Source organism: Episyrphus balteatus, chromosome 3, assembly GCF_945859705.1.
Source record: "Episyrphus balteatus chromosome 3, idEpiBalt1.1, whole genome shotgun sequence".
Classification (NCBI taxonomy): Eukaryota; Metazoa; Arthropoda; class Insecta; order Diptera; family Syrphidae; genus Episyrphus; species Episyrphus balteatus.
The window spans coordinates 58,155,933-58,178,954 of record NC_079136.1 but is presented as its reverse complement, the minus strand read 5'-3'; the positions used below and the strand labels follow the sequence as shown (position 1 = coordinate 58,178,954).

Genomic DNA, 23,022 nt, shown 5'->3' with positions numbered 1-23,022 from the left:
GTTTTGGAAGTAATCCACAATAAAGGAAATAAATCATATGCGTGGAAAAGTTAAGAATCACGGACGAAGGCACAAAAAAGAACCTTTATAATGATAAAATTATTGAATCTTTTTTTTTTTTTTGGAATTAGCTGTTATGATCCAAATCCTCAATATAAGGGTTGCATAACAGCTTTGTTTCAAGAATTATACGTTGATTTCTAATTCTAATTGTGACTTCATCATTTCATAATCATGAAAATCCAAGCAAGTAGGTGGGTACATAGGTAGTTTTATGTTTCATAAATAGATACCTATGCACATAAATAGAATTAGAGTCTGATGATGAAGTTGGCTCCAGTGTAGTAGTTTTGACCCTAAACCTCTAAATTAAAAATTTTGTGGTAACATCACGAACAAATTGTTGGTGTGAATTCATAACTTTCAATTTGCAATAAATTTTTGTTTTGGCCATCTCTTCCTTCATAAACACAGGTACCTAACATGATATAAAGTTATACGATTTACGAAAAATTAATAAATCAGTAAACTTTGAGATCAACATTTGTTAAAAATGGTCATATACCTACTAACTTAATAAATTTAGGTAGATATCTTATATACTTTATAGAAAACAAAAACCACGTTCCCTATCGGAATTAAGAAGGAAACAAGGCATAGTTTTAAGAAAAAATCATCTCTCAATTGATTGAATATCAAGGGGCACTACACCCTTATTTACAGAAAACAACTTGGGCCATTTTCGCCCCCCGTCTAACTTCCACACAAAAGATGCTACAAATTTCAAACTCGCTACATTTGTTGAGCTGGTCAAAACCAAACTCCTTACACAAATTTCAGTTTTATACGATGAGTAGTTTCTGAGATGTAGGGCTTCAAAAATCGCAAAAACTGTAACTGACTGACTCACCCACTGACTGACAAATCATCAAAATTATGGAGAACTTCCCGCTATCGTAGAAACTTGAAATTTTACACGGTGATAGAAGTTGTGGTTTATACAAAGGAAAAAATCGAAAATTTGATATTTTCCATCCAGGGGGCTTGGCATCCGCCCATTTCCGCTGAATTTTCATCAAATACTATAGAGCACTTCTGATTATCGTAAAACTTGAAATTTGGTAGAATGGTAAAGATGGTAGTTTATACAAAGGAAAAAATTTAAAATTTGAGAATTTTAGCCAGGGGGCGTGGCAACCGCCCATTTTCATTGAATTTTCATCAAATATAGAGATTTTCAATTCTACAGCCATATCTTGCAAAAAGTAGTGAAATCACAAGAAAAACATTAGATACTGTTAAAAAAAAGAGCCAAGTTCTCCTTTGTTGAAATTATGCTGTCAAAAAAAGTACTGAGACATAAAAGTGTACCAAGTTCTAAAGTTTGGGTTCAAATTCGTACATATCAATAAAATTTTGATTGTTTACTTGGCAATTTTTGAAATAACTTTAAAAATTGGTAATTAAAAGAATAATTGTCAAGAGAACAATCAAACTTTTATTGATACGAATTTGAACCCAAACTTTAGAACTTGGTATACACTTTTATATCTCAGTACCTACTTTTTTTGCCAGCATAATTTCAACATGGGAAATTTGTTTAACAGTAATGTTTTTGTTGTGATTTTTAATTACATAAAGTATCATCAGTAAAACCTTTAAGTTTTATGTAGATATAGATGATATAGATTCAAAAAGATTGATAAATGAATTTCAATAACAAAAAAACAGTATGAAAATAAATTAATTACTTCTTAATTGACTAATCCAATTCACTCATGGCAACACTTTTTTACACTATATTTCCCTCTGTGTCGTCATCATAGGCATAACTACACACAACAACTATACTATACCACCCACCAATCCACCCACCATCCTCACCATTTAATCTCTCTCCCCTTTTTTTATGCATAAGAAAGAGCAAGGACAGAAACATAGAACAACAAAAAAAAACCACAAACAAATTACAGAAAATTTACGAGAGTGAGTGCGCATACCTATAAAGCACACTCAAGAACTCAAGAACCCGACACATACAATAGCTCAAAGCGTTTGCCGGATCGGAGAGCACACAAAAGAGCTCCAAAAAACACGAATGAGCGCAACAAATCGCCGCACACAAAATTGAATAAATACACCACCACCAGAGCTATAGAATTGAGCCACTCATTCAAAATATATATATAAACTCTGTGCGAATTTTCCATCACCACCCTCTTTTTTTCACACAAAAACAACAACAAAATCGGGAAAAAAAAAACTGAAAAAGAAAGATTTCTCCAAAGGACCCCTTCAGCGCCCCCTCTTATTCATAAGGAAAAACGCATGAAGAAAGAGCAAACAAAAAAAAAAGAACTACGGCAACATGCCGTGCGTCGTCACTGCCATCCACCGCCACTGCGATGCCGTCGGCCAAAAAGCTTGTATAATATTCCGTCTTCGTTTATCATCATCATCATCGCCATCGGATTCAGATTGTAACGTAGTTCTTCTTCTTCCACTTTTGCCCAATGTTTATGGCTCATTTTGTAAGCTGAGCAAAATTTTCGACCGAGACTCCTGTGTGTATGGACACACGCACACTATAAAACACCAAAAAAAACCCCCCCAAAGTCGTCGCTCACCTATACAACAATTTGGCGCAGAATTTTTCCTTCAGCCATAGAAATTATATCCGAAGTCTCGGAGATCGCACCAGAACTCTTGAGAACACCACAAAAATATAATACATCTCTCTACTTCTACTCTATGACCATGAGTGAAAAGATACTTTATTACGTGTGTACGGTTTACGTATACGGCACAGTGGTGGCGGCATGGCTGCACCAAAAGAGGTCCTATGTTCTCTGTGTACTCTGGTGTCCTCTGGCTCTGTGGCTCAAGCTCTATTCTATACCATATTACCTCCTATACTCTGTGTGATGTGTGCCTCTCGTATATTTTATATTCAGCCACCGTCAGAATGTATCTAGATACTTATTTATGTATTATATGCCATCACACCATGGCAATTTCTCGTACATTGGCGTAATATCAGTTTTTTTTTTCTCTGTTCCTTTCTTTCCACTATAACAGCAGCAGATACACTATACTGCTGCTGCCAATGTATTGTTGTTGTTGTTGTTGCTATTTGCTGCTGTAGTTTGCTGGCGCTGCTGCTAGCTGATGGTGGTGCTGTAGTATAGTAAAGAGCGACCCCTGCCTCTTTCCCTTGCTGTATGTCTCGCTTTTTTGGTCTTTTTTATTTCTGGATTAAGGAGTTCTCGGATTTTCACATGTATATGGCACGAATTGAATGCTTTATGGGTTTAGTTTGATAGAAGTCGTAAAGAAATCAACATCTTTTTTGGGGAGCTGTAGTAGTATAATAAAAATAATCATAATCGTAATAATAATAAAAAAAAAAATTATATCAATCTAATAAAAAATATACCTATAGTTTGTTAGGACACACATTTATAATAAAGCTATACAATATCTATCTTGCTTTGTATTCAACATCTAAAGAAAGAAAAAAGGATTTGTTTTGATAGTTTTAATAATCGTTTTATTAACTATCTAACCTACAATATACCTATACTATCTTAACTTAACTATCTTTTATATTTTTTGGAAAAAGATAGAAACGTCTCCTGTGAATAGATATAATTTGTTTGTTGTTTTTTATGCGATGTTTATGTTGTGTCCATCAATGTGGCGTGGGAATTTGTTTTTGTTGGTATTTTTTTGTCATATTGTAGCTTGAGATGGACTATCTAACTATCTATTAGACAATTTTGGTCAATTCTAATTGGAAATATTTTGGTGTTGGAGTTGTACTTAAACTACACGCGGTAGATACTTAACTTAAATCATAACAAACAAAAGTGCAATAAAAAAATAAGAGTGTATCTGTATCTTTTTATGGGATATTATATCTGTTTTTAATTAAAATCTATTAATAGTGTTAAATATAAACAAAAAAAGATACAATTTTTTTCAAACATTAAGATACACAGAGTGTGATTCAAAAAGTGCGCGCCAATTTAAGAAATATCTTACTTTTGAAAACCTTTGATAAATTCTTGAAAAAAGTAAGACAATTTTCAAAATAATCGGTTGAAAATTATTTCTTCGTATCGGTGATGTTATATAAATTTGATGGATATCCTTATTTTTGATTTGCATCCAATTTTTGCAATCAAATAGTGCTAATTCCAAAAAAAAAAAATCAACCAATATAAAAAAAAGGAAAAAAATCTGATATTCTTACAAGTGCTCAGAAGTGTGATTTTCGTTTTATAAATCAAATCAATTTGCAATATTTTTTTTTTATTTTTTAATTTTTTTTTTCGCTGTGGTGTTTCTAGTCCTTTATATTTTTTCTCTCTCTTGATTAATTTATTTAAAATATATATATAAAATATCCTTCGGAATTCGGTATAAATCTTAAGAATCATGGAAAACGTCGGTATACGATCGGGGAAATCATTCGAAATTGCATATCCAATTGTTGCAACCGCTCACGAAGAATAGAATAATCGTAATTAGATTATATCCTTTTTGGCTCTTATTGAGAAGCTTTATACGTATATAAAAACGTCATCGGCGGGTTATTCTTGTTTTTTCTTTTAGTCTCGTTGTCTGTTTTTCTTTTTTGGTATAAAAGTAAAATTGCAAGTGAATATTGCATTTTGTATTTAACGCGCAACTGCAGCAGAAAGGATTGTCATCAACAGCTTTTTACGAGAGGATAATGTAAGTATACCTTACTACATTATACATATATAAGTTTATATGCATACAAACACATTTATAAGTAGAGGTAGCTGCTGTTTTAAATATCAAATAAAGTTTTGATTGAATAAGAGAATAGGTATAGTTTGGTTAAGGTGGGTTCACCACATGTTATTAATGGTTTGAAGAAGTTTCTGTAAGAAAGAAGTTTATCATCTATCTGTTTACATGTGGATAGTTGAACTTTATCAATGAAAACAGTAGGTATTTACTGACATTTAAGACAAATAAAAACAATAATTGTGTTAAAAGATACTTTTCAAAACATTCAAAGGACACAAATACCTACTTATTGTATTTATTGCATTCTCATTGAACTAATTATTATAAATTTTTTTTACAAAGATAATTTCAAAACTGATGAATTCCTTAAAAACCTTCCAATTTCAAATGTAGGTAGGAATAATATCTTCAGATTATTTGAAATAGCAAGTACCCTAACTTATTTCATTTAAGTTCGGTTGACGCTAAATCAAAGAACACGAACGAAATAGCTCTCATGGTATCAGTTTTATATTTCTATAAATGTTGTTAAATAGCCTAATAATAATTTGAATCTGACCAATAAGTATCATAATCATAAAATGAAATTCATTAATTTCAGTTACCTAAGGCATAAATATTTAAATAAAGATCAACAATCTGACACAGTCTTCACAGAATATTTGAAGCTCTGGCACTTTTCAGGAGTTTAGAACTTATAAACGCCAGTTATTTTGGTAAAATTTTGCAAGTTTTCAGTAGCCCCTGTGTTTTCTGGTTTATATAGGATAAGGAGATTTCAACACTTGAATCGTTTATTTCAGAAACAGCATAAGTCCATGAGCACTAACTTTTCAGGAGCAACAAAAAACTGTTTTTTATGTTAAAACTCCACAACACTTCTAATTTAGAGTATGCAGAGTTATAATCTAGCTAAAGACAAATTTAAAAACCTTTAAAATATAAACCTTTTTTCAAGTCTTAGCGGGTTTTTAAGCCTTTAAAGTCTCTGGACTTATGTCGTTTCTGCTCAAAACGACTTTTTGTTGGTAAAACTTTTGTTTTTATCTGGCTATAGCTTTTGAACCCTGCTTCTGATTTTAATGAATAAAATAGCAGTAGATAGATTAAATCTTTACCTCTTCATTGATGTATAATTTTAAAGCTTGCGTGTCATGATGGCTGGCAAAATAATTAAAAACTGGTAAAATGTCATATATTCAAGAGTAAAACACGCTGCCACCGCGAGGAAATCTGGCTATAACTTTTGAACCCTGAGTTCAATTTTAATTAATTAAATAGATATAGATAGAGTAATTTCTTACCTTTTTAAATATGTATAACAAAAGGGTGTGCGTGTCAAGATTGCTGCCAAAATAACTTAAAACTGGTAAAAGGTCAAGTATTTAGCAGTCAAAAATGTTGTCAACGGGTGAAATATTTCCATATATTTTGAACCCTTTTCTTTCAGTTTTCGTATTTGTCTGACATACTTAATTTTTTTCCAGAAGATGAATAACTATAGGTACATAAATGAGAAATCTCCAAAAAAAAACAAATTTTGGGAAAAATGGACTTATGCTGTTTCTGAAATAAACGATTCACTTCTAAGAGTCATTTTTACACGAGCGGAATTGTTATAGTTTTTTTTAGTTTAGATTAGGTACATCGACAGATATCAGACAACAATATTTCTTTTTAACAGCAGCTAAGCATTTTCATAAAACAAACGGATAGTTAATTTTGAAACAGCTAGTATAGTCAGCTATTACTGGGCATATATTTTTTTAAGCACAGTACCTATACCTACCTATTAATCTTCAAATTTTTAAATAACAAAACTAAGCTAATCTATTGATTTCTAGAAAATTGCCTTTTCGCACCTTTCCTACTATAAAGTAGTTTTTTAGATCAACCATGTCAAAATAAAAGACAAATAAAATTAACTCTTCAACTCTTTTATATTTAAACGTTCAATTGATTTTACATTTTCCAAAATGATTGTTCAATTCAAATGACTTTCTTTCTAGATAAAATTGATTGAATATTAATTTAGATCAGTTTTAAAATTTGTTACTATAAACTTTTTGCAGTTTAGTACATACGAGTAGATAGGTATAATTTTTTGTAATCAATGTAAAAACCCCTTAAATTGACAGAGTGGATGCCATTTCATTTTAAACCTACAAAATGTTCTTACTTCTTTACTTACTTTCTGTAAGACCTCACAAAATAGAGCCAAAGTTGACACACTAGTGCTGAAACTAAAAAAAAACATACCATCTTATTGTTATACGGATATAATAATTCTCATTATTTAATAGGTAACCCCTTTTTTATTATTTTTTCTTCTATAAGGATATGATTCCCATTAATTTTATTAGTAAAAATTAGTTCATAAGATCATTAAATCGATTAATATCTGTTAGTTTAATTTAGAGGCTGAAAGCTGGAAAAAGTTTTAAATTTTATTAAAAAGATGCCATACAAAACTAACCATAATGTATTAGTTATTGAAATAGTTTTATTGGTCTACTAAGGATTCAGCTTCTTCACTTGGGTACACGCAGAAATATAATGGACCTGGAAGTGGGTAAAAATAAATGTATTTAAAATAACGTAGTCTTGATTAAAAATTACTTAGTTCTTGTTGCTAAAATCAACGTAGCTAGTCGTCTTGGTTTATATTTAAGATTTTAGTTTTAGATTTTAATTTTAGATTTTAGTAAAATTTAACCGAGAAAGTGGAAAAGATTGAACAATTTTGAATAACCGAGTCGACTTGTGTAATTTTAACCGGGGTTAGTTTGCAGGTGCTATATTAACACAATATTCTCTGTTAATTTTACACGAGAGTTGTTTTTAACCGATCATTTTTCTGCGTGTATGATCATTTTCTTCATGTCACGTATCCACAAAATTCAGTAGAAAATGAACCGTTCTAGCCCAATAGTACTGTATATTTCGAAGAATATGGTCTCTTGAATAAATTAATTGCTGGGTACTCGGAAAAAACAAATTATTAAATTATTATCTAAACATACTCATTACCAATTTCTATGTATCTTTACCTACCAGGTTATCACACTAAATAAAAAATATTTGATACTACTTTTTTCCAAAAAAAAAAAACACCAAAATATTTATAGAAATGATAATAATATTAACTTTCTTAGTTCCGGAGTAACATTTAAAACAGCTTAATTGTTGTCACAAAAACGACTTCTTTGGGGCAAATATTTGAAAGTTTTTACGACTTTTCACTCTTCGTCCCCTTATTTTAAAGCCTTATAGGTAGTAATCAAAAGGTTGTTAATAAACTCGAAAAGATGTCAATGCATTGATAATGATTTTGATTTACCTTTAATAGTTACTTTAATGATAAATCAAAGTTAAATTTGCATTTCTCTCGAAAATGTTTAACGGAATTTAAGCAATTTTTCCGGTGTAGGTACACTGACGGAAAAAACGCAACGTAAAATGTAAAATGTTCAACGTTGATTTAATGTTGAAAAAATTAACATGAAACTTCTTCAAAATAAAATTGAAACAACGTAAGAAATTTTTTTATTTTTGTCGGACTTCAGCTTTTGTTGCATTTTATCACTCTAATTTTCAATAGTGAGATAGCACGTTGGTAAAGCATTCGCCTAGTAACCCAAGAGTTGTAGGTTCGATCCCCAGCGGCTGCCCATTTTTTCTTTTTTTTTTTTAATAAATTGATGCTTTTTTAAAAAGTTGTAACAACTTTGATTTAAAGATGTTTTATAACGGTTAACGACTTTAAATTAACAATGTTCTTCTTTGATTTTAAAATTTTCATCTTCAACGCAAAATAATTCCGAAAAATAGTTGAATCAACGTGGTTTTCGTTGATTTTAAGTTGTTTTTTCCCTCAGTGTACTCTTCACTTGTAATCCCAAACTCAGTATTGCTAAAGGACGGGGAATTTATTGTTCTACATGACTTTTGAATTTTGTATTCGATCCTTAGAATTTTTATTTGTGATTTGTCATATTCAAATAGATCATGTTCAAATTTTATGTTTGTTACCTCATAACTTTCGACTGAGTGAACCAATTTTGATAATTCTTTTTGTATTGGAAAGCTGGTGGCTGCAATGTGGTCCTATTTCAATTTCGTTCAGTTATAGCCATAGGAACTATTTGAAAACCCATAAAACCCATTTTTGATCCATGGAAGTCGGTTTTGTTTTTTGATAAAAAAAAATTATCCGATGTATAAAACTATGAGACAATTTTTTACCGACTTCCAAAAAGGATGAGGTATTCAATTCATCTGTATTTTTTTTTTATGTTTGTTACCTGATAACTTTGGACTGAGTGAAACAGTTTTGATAATTCTTTTTGTATTGGAAAGCTAGTGCCTGCAGTGTGGTCCCATTTCAGTTTCGTTCAGTTCTGACTTTAGAAACTATGAGAAAAACCATTAGGTATTATGATTCTTTAGAGTCAGAACATAAAGCAATCGAAGAATTTCTTCAATAGAAAAAAGGAAAACATTGAATATATTTAAATTTAAGTAGGTTCCTATGCTTGATTGCATTAAAACGCTCCTTATTTAGCCAATTTTACGTAGAATTAATTTTGATATTTTATAATATGGGTGCCTACTGACAGATTTTCTGTTACCCTGTGATCGATGTCTAAAGTTCATTAACAAGTGTATAACTTTTTTCAGCTTCTTTCTGGCATATACTTACCTACCTACCTACTAAAATCCTGAAAACTTTTTTATCAAAACTGATAGGTAGGTATTTTGTAGGGATAATGAATTAAAATCATTTAATTGGAACATTTTTTTAAAAACTAATTCATTAAATACCTACCTAATTAATTTCTTCATATCTCTTTTTTAAAACTTTTTTGTTTCTTCCAAAAAATAAGAAAAAAAGAAAGTGGAAAATTAATATATTACTCATCATGTCATCATTAAGGCTTTTCCTCTTTTAAAATTTATTTTCAATTGTTTTCTGTTTAACGGTTGTTTTATTCTACTAATAAAAACGTTTAAATTTATATAAACTTGTTTTTGTTTTTTTTTTTTTAAACTATCTTATTAGCATACTATCTGACCGATTGAGATATGTTAGATGATATAGTCTCATGCTGTTTGTGTTGGAATTAATTAATTTTTTTATAAGGTATTTGTTTGTTTATTATAAAAAAAAAATATAGAAGAAACTTTTTTCTATATCTAAATAAATCACTCAACTAAAACAATGGACCACTTAATATGTTTCTATTTCATGTGCATCACTGATGTCATAAGAAACTAAAAAATTAAAATAAAAACACCCAAATATACAAAATGTATACAAAACGAAAAACGTTTACATAATTATTTTTTGTTGTGGTTTCTTTTTAACAAAAAAAAAAAATATTCAAAGCTAGATTAGGGAAAAAGAATTTTAAGAAAAAAAAATCGAGTCTTGATTGAATTAATTCTCCTTAAACAAAAACGAACAAAAAAAACTCACACTGTTATAGCAATTTAAACGAAAACGATGTGATCATGGCTCAAATATTCTGATTTATTATCATCTATTTCCTTCTCCCGCTGGCACAGTTTTTTTTTTCTGTCTTCCATTTTTTTTTTTGTTTCTGCTGATGGCCTCTGAAATTCCTCTCTGTGCCAGGAAGACAATTGAATTTGGAAATTTTTAGCTCAAACAAAAAAAAAAACTAAAAGGAATTGTGTTTGTAGGTCTGCGTTCGCAGCATGGCTCCCTTTTTTCTGTTTTATTTTTTTTTCTCTTTTTTTTGGTAGACACAATAATTGTCACAAAAATATTCAAGGGATATCTTTCTAACCAAAATGAAGCAAGTTTAATAAGGAAGCACACAAAAGTTTAAAGTGGAAGAAAAAAAAAGAAGAAGGAAGAACTTTGCAAAGCTATAAAATAATTATTGATTGAGTTTTTAAATTGACAAAAAGTTTCCTCCTCTTTTATGTTGTTGAATTTTTTTCTTAAAAAAAAAAAAAAATAGAACATAATAAATTGCTTATCTTTAGATAAATAAGTTTAAATTTGTATTTGTTTTGCAATTGTATCTTAATTTAATGAAAAAATTTTAAAAAGGAGGCTAGTAGGCGGTTGTCGAAATTAATTGACGTAGAATTTTCTTTTTAAACCTAAAAAGCTTTGACTATCAAATCAAAAAGTACATTTTTGAAGATGCTTTTTTGAAAGAATTTTGGGAAATAACAAAATAACATAACTACAAAGTCTGTTTATAGCTAGTTCATGAAATGATTGCATAAGTAAACTTGAAGTTAGACTTAATCTTTCATGATTCTAGAATTTGTCAAGACTTTTAAAATTAATTTTGTACAACTAACCACTTAACCACTTAATTTGTGCATGACCGAATTCATTAAGCAAATAATAAAAATATTATCTATATGTTTTTGATGTGCTGAACTCGAATCTGAAGTCAGAAAATTTGTATTGGCCTCCGTTTTTGAAATATTAGCGTCAGAAAATGCCGAAAAACGTCATTTTGGCTGTTTTCGAGGTTATGTTTTTATGTGGCTTAATTCCTTATGAAAAAATTTGTTACGGTGCCTATAAGAACTGGTTTCATTTTTCCAATCTTTCTTTCCGATATCTCTTTTACTGCCCGTGATATTTAAAATTTAAGGATTGGTCTTTGACCCAGAAACAGCACTGGCCAAATAAATTGAACTTTTTTTGCCACAAGAACCAAAATATGATTTTCTAAAGGTTTATGGGTTGCTCAACGAATTTATAACGGTTATATTTCAAAAACGGAAGCTAATAGAATTTTTTTGATTGCGGATTCGAGTTTAGCGACCTAAAAACCTCTAGAAAAGTTTATATTGGTTCTTGTGTCAAAAATTTTATGACCAGGGACTTAAACTTTAGATTAAATTTAGTTTCTATTTGGCTTACTAACTGAAACTTGAGATATCTCGAGCAATTAAAGAGATATCGGAAAAGTTTAAACAGTTTTTCAAAGAAGAATATCTGTTCTTATAATCACCGGTACAAATTTGTTTATAATGAATTACCCCACATAAAAACAGAAGCTCGAAAAAAAGCCAAAATGACGTTTTTTAGCATTTTATAACGGTAATATCTCAAAAAACGGAGGCCAATCAAATTTTCCTGACTTCAGATTCGAGTACAGCACATCAAAGACCTCTAGAAAAGTATATCTTGGTTCTTGTGGCAAAAAAAAGTTCAATTTTGTTGACCAGTGTCATAGGTAGCCTGTTTCCTTGGAAAAATTTGGTCATCTAAACCTTACAAAAACAATTTAGAACAATCAAGAATTCTTTATTTATCTTATTTTCATTAATGAACTGGGTTGTTCTGATTTGGCAACCAAACCTTTGATGAACGTTTTTTTTGTCACGTTCAAAATCTTTGCATCTGTCCTTAAATCATTATTAGAAAAGTTATTCAAAATGTATAAACAAGCCAACAGTATAGAAAAATGTTCACCTGAGCAGACGCACAGTTCGCACAGGGGCGGGATTTACCTATATATCATTCTTATAAGAAAGTAGAAAAGGAAAAAGAAAACACATCTGCCAAATGAAGAAATGCGCCATTTTCTTTTGAAGTTGTGATTTTTATAGAGACTTACTAGACTGGAGAAGGGAAGTTATTAGAAATATTTTTAGGGCGGTGAAATCGTCAGGCTGAAAATTGATTGAGAAGTGTCAAAAAATATACAGAAATTTGGATTTCATGCAAAATATTTAAATAAATTATTGATTTCTTAAATCTTGTTTATGTTTTTCTTTGGCTGATAAATACTGTTGCTGTTAAACATTTTATTGAATTGCTAGCGAATAAGAAAAAAACACAAAAAATATGCACTAGAATTATAACTCCATTTGTAATTATGATGGGATCTAAATACAATAGTTAAAAGGTGTCCATTCATTTTGAGCAGGAGTGAATTTTTGATAATTTAAGATGCCAATTATGTAGGTAGTTGAAAATTGACGCAAGTTTTCCAAATTTAAACAGTTGTATAAAGTTATACAACGTTTATAAATACGAGGGTAACTGTTTAAAGTCTCCAATTGAGTCAATAATCGGCAGTAAAATAAGTAAAATACAATGATAAATGCCGTGAAAACGAGAAAATTGAAAAATAAAAACAATAAAATCTGATAAAATAATTTTTCAATTTTCTCAAAAACTAGAAGACATAGAAACATATCGTCGGTGAAACCAGAAAAGTGTGTAACTCCAAATTTTCTGAAAATTAGATTTAAATGCCATCTGTTAGACATACCCGATATCTACCGTTCTTTAAACTGAAAATCCGCTTAAAGTCCATAGTTTTTATTTTATTAGCAAATTATAAAATGAAAACTCATACAAATGCCTTCAAAACGATTTTGTTTTTTTGCTCTCCTATAAAATTTGCTAAAATGGAGTTACACACTTTTCTGGTTTCACCGACGATATAGTTATTACTGTAAGTGTTGCCGTTGTTTTTTAATAATTTTTTTTTATTTTGATAAATTTTTTTTAGAAAAATGCCCCTCCCACCTTAACGGGGAGAGATAGATTCCCCTCTCAAAGAAAAAAATGTTTTTATTGAGCTCTTCTACAAAAACCCGTTATCAAATCCTGGCGCCCAAGTTATCCTACTACGTGCCGAAACAACATTTTTTTTCTATACCTAAAAGTTCGAATTTCTGTATCTGGGTTGAAATTGAAAAAATTTTTTTTCTAAGCCAATTTTGAAGTGATTTTCATAAAAAATACCTCGATTAATTGGGAAATAGATATAGTTTTACAATATATTTTTTAAATAGCATGTTGTTTTGAAAACATATACTTTAAATTGATGCCGAAGTTGGGCAAATGACAAAAAAAATTGAATTTTTGAACTTTGACAGCTTATAACTTCTAAGTGGTTTAACCGAGTTACATGTTTTATACATTGTTAAAAAGGTATATTTATTTTCTATCAGAAACTGTAAAAAAATCGAAAATGGGTAAAAAATTGTCGAAGCTAGAATTTTTTCTGGGTGGAGGTCCAAAAAACCGTTTTTTGCCCGTAACTCCAGATTTTGGGAGTGTTAGGGGATTTTCAAATACCGTTTCGTATTCAGTGCGACTAGCTCTACAAAACCTGATAGGTCTCCGCCCGCGTATATTTTAAAACCTCATTTTTGTAACACCGTGTAATCGGCAGTAAAATAAGTAAAATACAATGATAAATGCTGAGAAATAAATAGATAGTTATCAAAGAACAACCTGTACCAAAAATTTTTTTCCAAGAAAAAGGTTAAGATTTAATCAGCTTTTTAGTTTCTGTTACTTATAAATCGAGAGAGAAGATATGAATCCATCTGAAAAGCAAACTGCCGTAATTGAGCCTTAAAATTATATAAGTTTTCTCCATTTTGTACCTCTGTTTCATCATAACTTATAAAATACTTATCATAATTTGATGAATATGACTACGTTGAAAGCATGTAGCTTTTCCGCTGGTTATAGACATTAAATCATTTTCTAATAAGACGGCCTTTAGTAGCTAAAAAAAAAATTAACTAAAATAATAGTTTGTAGTGTACCTATGTATACATTAGAAACAATTCTTGTATGCTTAAATACTTAAAAAAAAAATTCTACTCTCCATGATCAGTATTGATTGATTTACAGCTGAAATTGTAAAAAAATTGAAAAAAATCAATTAGGTATTATTGGCACTTACCAAAAAATCCAGCTTTCTCTTTTTCGATACCTACAATAAAAAATTTGTCCCAAAAAATCTGTGACAATTCTAATATTTATAATGTTTCAAGGTTCTAAGAGTCATTGACCATCGTTATGTAACAAAAACCCTCGCCATTCCTTACCTACAAGAATTTTTGATTGTTCTATTTTGACCACCCAGTCTAGACTAATATCAATAAACACCAACATTAAAACTCATAAGTCACCTGCATAAAACCTATCTCAGTTTTTTCCATACCATCAAATTTGTCCTTGAAAATATCAGTATAAAAATTAAAAGGAAATTCATAAACCAAAATATATGTCCTTGATCTTGCATAACGCGTCTATTATGTAACTTAAAAAAAAAACGCATTAAAAGTGCATTTCACCTGCAAGGACATTTTGGTATTTCCTTCAAATTAATGTTTTTTTGTCCTTGAAAATGAAATCAAAAGTTTTATGCTCTCTCTCTCTTACGACTCTAAATACCTATGCCTTTCAAAAACAATAGCAACCTCTTTAAATATCCAATAAACCCACCTGTATAATAAAGGTGGCAAAGGTATAATTTGTTCCGTATTATAGGTATAGAAAGCCAACAACAATAGAGGCAACATAACGAGTAACCATTAATGAGTCAAATTTAGTTATGCAATCTCATTATCCTTGAAAACTATTTGCCTATGCTTTATACACATTAAATTCAAAAAGGATATACAAATTTTGTGTTGTAGATACCTGTGTCTAGAGTCTTTGTATACCACACTGTCAGTGGTTAACTGTTGGTTAAGGTTTAGCATAAAATTGCATGCATAGATAATGTCCTTTGAGATATTTATGGTTAAGATATTATGTGATAAAAGTATTTAAAATGAAGGTAAATTAAGGATTTTACGTGATGATCTTGTGAACTATATCGCAACAGGTATCAATGTCCTATTTTTTTTTTTTTTATATGAAAATTCTAATGAAATATTTTAACTTAACCCTGGGAAAGGTTTTTTGTAAGAAAAATGAGCACACAACCAGGTATGAAATCATATTTTTGTCAAATTTTAAAAATTCATTCATGAACATTGTTTTTAACACAGCTTGACCTCACAATTTAATATGAAACAAAAAAATATAAAAAAAAAGAAGGAAATATGATGTCGTGTTTCTAACAATTGTAATGAAAAAGTCAAGTTCTATGTCCAAATATAACCTTGTTCACTTGTTTATCTAGATGTGCAAAATGACTTGACTTTTTTTGGAAGGTATTGTTTTATTTTTTTGTTAAATTTTTATTACTTTTAACTGCCACCTTGAAATGTTGAAATGTTATACGAGAACAGAAGGTAAAATGTCAAAAGAGGAAACAAACAATGCAAAACCTAAAAAGGCAAAAAAAAAAAAACGTATTTTTGCGAAACTTTTTGATTTCGACAAAAAAAAGGTCGTCAGTCGTTGTTAGATTTTTTTTTTACTTATAGGTATTTCCCTTAACTGTGATGCCGAAAAATTTTCTACGAAATCGCATTTTTTCGTATTTTTATGGCTACGTGTGTATTTTTTTTTTCTTTTTCTTATTTTTTTTTCGGACTTTGTTAGCCGCGTGTTCTTGTTCTTTTGTCCAGCGTTGAACTATTTTTCGAGGTATACCTATTATTTCCCAAAAACAAAAAAGAAACTATATCTTTTGTTTTAACATGTTGAGTTTGTTTTGTAAACATGTTTCTTTTTCTTACAAAATTATGTTTTTTTTTTTCTTTTACTTTGACCGCATTATGAAATATTAGTCTCATATGCAAATTTCACATAAAAAAGGTAGAACCTTAAATACAGGATGTCATCCTAAACAACAGTTTTTATTACCCAACATATTTTTTTTGACAAAAGAAAAACAAAAAAAAATATGATGGCATGCAAAATTTAGTTCATATTCGTTTGTGGATCACCGTGAAATTTGAACACATGTGTGATGGAAATATTAGAAATAAACAAAAAATACAAAAAATTGTTTCAAAAACATAGAGTAGCAATTTTTTTAGTTGGATTGCAATAAAGATTTATTGCACAACAACACGCGTGGGAATTGATGCACACTTGTGGGTTGCTTCCAAGTTTTATTATTCTTATATGTTTTGTTATATGAAATTGTTTACCTACGCATGCAACAAATATTACCTAATATACTATAGGGTGGTATTATGTCTTTGTTTATATTTTTACACAAAAAGATAGCTACAGAAACCACACACACGTAGGTACGGTACATATATATAAACAGTAGCGTAACATATTCGTGAATAATATTGAAAAACAATAGAAACTATTTTTATGACTATATATTTTGATAATTTCATTTTCGGTGAAGCGGATATAAACAAACAAATAATTGCCGAAAGGTTGAATTCATATTAGGCTGTCTCATCTTGAGGCTATACATTTCTTTTTCAAATAAAAAACATTTTCGAAAATATGACGAAAAAAGTCTCTCAAAATATGAGCTCTTAATATTAATATTTAGGAAGCCTATTTCTGATTTTCTCTTTTCCATATAAATAACATGCTTGAAAAAAATTGTTTATTTTTTTTATTTTTGTAGTTTTACAAAAAAGCATTGTAGAAACTAAATGAAATATGATTCTTATAGTAAATTGAGCGCTCTACAAAAAGTGTTCAAGACATTTTTTCATAGAGTGAACCCCACTGAAGTTATTCAAGCTTAAAGTTCAAAATACCTATGTATATGAAATTATGACTTTGAAATTTGTTTGCTCACAAAGGCTTATATGGTTTGGAGTCTCTAACATAATTCTTACCCATGCCTTTTAGCGGTTGAAGTTTCTTATGGGAATAACAAGGGATTTCGGACCTTTTCTGGATCATTTTTAAATTCCAGCAAAACTATTTCTTCCAAAAACTCGGAACCTTACAGGCTTTAACCTTATAGTTTCGGCATTGACTAAATGAAATTCAGATGAGACAGTTTTTTGAAAAGAAATTTTTTGGCGGAATGATAAAAACTGATACCCATCTTTAATTTTTTTTTGTAGACACTATAAAAATGTCTTTCTTCTGGATCAACCTATAGAGTATATGGGCTGAAACTTACAACTTTGAATTTTCTGAAAATTTTACCATCTCTTTCTGCAGAACTCTTGATGAAAACAATTCACAATTCTTTCAGGGCCGTATTTATGGCGACTATTTAATATGCCGACTATTAAGTCGCCTACCTGTGCGCACACTAGGAGCCCAACCCGACTTAACTATCGGCCGATAGAAAGTCTTTAGTGTGCGGGGGCTCTTAAAGAAGAGTTTATTAAGATAAAGGTTTATAAAAAAAACAAGGTTCAATCAAAAACGATCAGAATATTTTTTTTTTTTTTAGAAAACATTGGTACGAAAGTAGGTTGAGCCTCTGTTATGTTAGGTAACAATTCGTTAAATTGGTAGAACTTTAGTTTGATTTGAATTGGAAAAGTCTAGTCCTGTGATCTGCTTGACAGTCAGCAACATTAAATGTTGAAGACTCTCAATAATATGTTTGAGATAATCCAATGTGATAACGAAGGTTCAAATTTGATAGAGGTGCTTAAAAAAACTTAACTTTTTGCACAAAGTATACATTGGCAAAGTCAAGGTATTGAAGTTTGAAGAACACCCGTTTCGATCGGTCGCAAATTTTAAAGTTGCACTGCGATACAATTTAAAGGGGGACGAAAAACATTTTGCAAGAGAGTGCTTCAAAGGGCAAAAACATTTAAATCATACAATAATAAACGATGCAAAACATTAACATCTGCTGTTTTCATTTAAAGATTAAAGGTCGGATTAATATTTTTTTTCGGAATTTTTAAACCACAATATATTTTCAAATGATTTACCTAGCGCAATTTTAACTGCAATTGTAGAGCTTGGCAAGTTACATTACGTCTACAAAGTTCTAGCCCATAAGCCCACACGAAGAAACGCCCAAACAAAGCACGCGCAAAAGGAAACGTTGCAAACTTTATTCAATATTAACCAATTAAAGCAGCTTTTTCGTATTCATAGTAGGTACCGATGATTTTTTTTGTCAAGAAACAGCTGTGCAAATAAATTTTGATTCCAAAAACAAAAAGCACTAAAGGCACCACTGTGCGATCAACGTATGGAATGATTTGTCAAAATAAGTAGATAGCGTCGAAGTGGCTGTTAGCAGACTTTTTTCGCATGTTCTTTTAAACAGTCAATATTGCGAATCATAGATTGGTCTTACATTTTACTATATCAGTACCTACCAGTTAAGAAAACTTATCTTTTACAATAAATATAGTTGAATGTCGAGTAATGAGTTGAAATAGAATATGAGTTTATATCCTTTAACAAGAAATTGTCATTATTTAGCTTTTCAGAAATGATTCGAGTATAGTCAAAAGCTTGCTTATCAAAGTTATTTTGGGAAAAGACCTTGGTTCCTCGATCTCGCCGCTGCCATCAAAATGCATTTTACCTACCCAAGTCACTTTTGCTTCATTTTAATAATAAAACCAATTATAAAAAAAATGGCGGAAAGGTGAAATAATTTCCGAACCTTCAAAACTTCAATTCTATCGATTTCCAAAATATTGATTTAACAATGTTTCTAGAGTCTACACTCCTAACTTCTTTCTCAAACTTTATTTAAGTTAATTAACATAGGTAAGTCATCTGATGGGTACCCTTCTTTACGCATGTTTCCAATATCAGTTAAGGTAAAAGATCTCAATTCAGAAGAGCCAACCTAGGCTAGTTTTCTTTCAAACACGCATCAATAAAACAATATTATAAAAGTCTGTAGTCTGCACCCATTTCAAATACTACTTCAAGCCACATTCCATGCATTTAAGCACTTTGATCAGATATCATTTTTGATTACCATAAATGCCTTAATGCATAAAACAAAACACATTAAACGGCTCGTATAAGTCGTAAAATATCACTCTTACTTGTTTTTTGTTTTTTTTTTTTTTTTTTTTTCTGCAAACAGAGATATTCTCTTAAAGAAGCAACAGACAACATGACCGCATGTTTTTTTGCACTTGCACGACCCAACAACTGCTGAAGTGGCTCCTCTCTATTTTCTATAGATACCTATACAAGTTTTGCATTGGTAAGGTAGTTAAGTTTGATTGCACAGAAGTTAACGACTTTATCAGAATATCGTTGCGGTAGGTAAGTTAATAAGGAACCCAGAACAAAAAAAAAAAAAACAATTATTATATAAATTCACTATCATGCAATGATGATCGCCATATCGTGTGGCTTCACCAACGCCAGCAAACCGTTGGACAGTTGTACAAACTCTTCTATCTACCTACTTATTTATAAAGAGAATAGTATATGGAAGGTAGGTATGTTTGTCTACCTTTTAAAATATACGACTACCGCGCGTATAATCGTTATCTTCATCATCATCGGCATTGTTCACGTTGTCACGGGTGTCCCATAAAACTTTTCAATCGTCTGTCAATCCTTTCGTCAAGCTGTTTGGTATTATTCTTGCTTAACAGCTACTTCAACAGGCCCTTTCCAACTACAAAGACAATGATGACCGACGACGACGCCCTGTTAAAAAAAGGAGGATTCTTTATAGTCTTGGTGTCTGTTTGTTTAAATGTGTCTGTGTAATAGTGGAATGGATATAATTTTTACTTTTATACTTTACAACGTGCGATCGATGTTGACAATAATGCATCCGCAATTACAGCCAGTTAAACATTTCAATCACGATTTACGGTATTTCATTAATATTTTCGTCTGGGATTTTTTTTTTTTTTTTTCATTTTTTTTTATTTCATTCAAAGTCGATATGAAAAATTATTATTCATCTGACGATTCTTATGTATAAAAAGAAATATAAAAATAATAAAACAAAAAAAAAAAATCTGCATGCAACGTTAGAAAAATGTTTTATGTACGAAATTTCATCTGCAATATGATTGTGGTGACCATTCGTCTTTTGATTATATTCCATATCTTGAAATTTATTTATAAACTGGTTCTGTAAAACCATGTAAAAATATTGCTTTTATAGCTGCAAATGGTATAAACAATGTCACACCCGTAACGTTTATGTGTCACACCCGATACATTGTAGGTATATATACTTTTGTCAACATTTTGTGTCCAATTTCGGAAGGGACACTGAAGAAAATATTTTTAATTAGAATTTATAGAAATTTGAAAATCTAATTTATTTTAGAGTCACGCCCGCAACGCAACTGAATTGGATGTTGAATTAGGTCTATTTTGATTTTGAGAACACCATGCATTTAACTATCACTCAAGTGTGATTCTATTGATATTGAATATAATTATAATATGTGAATGTGTCACACCCGAAACTATAAAGAAGCTATAATATCTTGGAAACGGCTCTGCAACTTAGAAATCAAATTTTGAGCTTTACGGTCACACTAAATATTATGTAAATGATGATATGCATTTTATTTTCGGATTTTACATTTTAGGAGCGTCACTTTGATTGAAAGCACACAAATAACAAAACAACATCCAAAAAAAAACCACCAAAGACGATTGAAAGAGAGCAGAAGACTCTTTTTGGACGACACCTTACTTGACATTATATGATATCTATGGAACGATACAATGGTTAGTTTTGATTATTTATGCCATTCAGGATTGAACTGTAAAAATATGAAACGTGATCGAATTTCAAGTTTCTTTTTTATTTATGCTTCATAATACATACATAATATTTTGGTCTATGTTAAAATTTATTATCTTTACATATTTGGCAGAAAAACAATAGGTACCCACTGCATTTTGTTAGAAATGCATGGCAGAGATTGGGGATTGGTGTAGTTTGGAGAAAAAAATTGGAACAAGCTAAGGTATTATTGGGAACGCAACCCAGAAAAATTGTCCAACTTCCTGTACCTTTTTAAGTATATTCAAATTGAAGAAACCTTGGCTTTTATGAAATATCAAAAAAATTCAATTAATGCTACCATGTTCCAATATGATTAAAATTTCACATAATTTTATACCTTTTATCAACAAAATTGTATAGGTATTGTGATATTTTGCAAATATTCAATTTTTCTTCGTCAAAGTTCTTGAAATCTTTGAAATTAAAAAAGAATACAATTCTGCATGCAGTGATAATGCAAGCAATTTTCCATGTTCTTCCAAATTACGAGTATACAAATTCAGAAAATGTATTTGCAATGAAGATGCAGTCAATTACTCGCAAGAGTCTAATATGGCCCACCAAGTGTTAAATTTGGCCCAACCTTCCAAATGATTTTTTGAATTCCTACAGTTTGAAAATAGTAAAATTCAAATTCAGAAAATGTTATTGCAGTGATGGATGCAATCAATTCCTCGCAAGAGTCTAATATGGCCCATCAAGTGTTAAATATGGCCCAACTTTCCAAATGTTTTTTCAAGTAGCTACAGTTTCAAAATAGCAAAATTCAAATTCAGAAAATTTATTTGCAGTGAAGATGCAGTCAATTCCTCGCAAGAGTCTAATATGGCCCACCAAGTGTTAAATATGACACAACCTTCCAAGTGGTTTTTCGAGTAGATACAGTTTGAAAATAGCAAAATTTACATACCTAGGTATAAAACATTCTACTACATTGCCTCCTTCGAAGAATCTTTCGTAGAATGCCTTCAAAATTAAAAAAAAAATTATGTTCCAATCTGAAAACGTGTCAAATTTGGCCTACTGCTGTAGGATCTGTTTAACAATGTGTGTTTTTTTTTTTATTAATTTGTAAAGTAATAGAAACTAAAAAAATATTAAACTCTACTTAATTTGTATTTGCTTTCGGGCTTGACTTCAAGAAATACGTTTAGGGCCATATTACCCATGTTGGCCACATTTTCAATACATTTAGGTAGCCATCGATTAAACAGACAAATTTAAGGAAATCAAATTCATCGAAGTTAAGAAAACTGAAAATTACTGAATATGCGTCTATAACATTTGAGCCCCTCCCACAAAAAAAAACGAGCCACATGTCTATTCACAAGAGACTCAGTATGGTTATCTATTTCGGCCATGCTGGCTATTCTAATGCTTATGGTGTATCTCATCGTTTTTGCCGTCGTCGTTGTCGCCATAATCGTCCTTGTCACCCCTTCTCAATATGCACTCTCACTTCCTTTTGTTGGCGGCCATTGTAGATTATAGGAAGCTATACCGTATGCATCAGCAACCTTTTGTCACAGATGTTACTTTACTTTTTCTCTCTGCTGAAAAGATACAATGAAAATAGAACAGAAAGTGTTGGTCTTTGAATTAGTAAAATCGGAACTTTAACAAAAAAAAAACAACAACAACAATTGAATGAAAACTATTGCAACAGACAACACAGGAAGATAAAACAACAAAAACTATATCTCAACAGAATCCGCCATATTCTGTTTTCGAAAGAGGAGAGAACAAAAATGTTTCTCTGTACCTGAATTAGATTCGCCCAAACAGCATCTTCATATCCGTCGGCCAAACGGTGGTTGAATAATCAGCTTCAACAACCATGAGC

At 30.5% G+C, this 23,022-nt stretch overlaps 1 protein-coding gene across 1 annotated transcript in view; it reads left to right on the top strand.

Annotated features, from left to right (window-relative positions):
• The first annotated feature begins 4,439 nt into the window (after positions 1–4,439).
• Positions 4,440–23,022, top strand: part of LOC129915264 (homeotic protein antennapedia) — a 270,307-nt gene continuing 251,724 nt past the window's right edge. The window contains exon 1 of the mRNA XM_055994752.1: positions 4,440–4,740. The gene's annotated coding sequence lies outside the window, so the exon portion shown is untranslated. The remainder of the gene's footprint in view (positions 4,741–23,022) is intronic.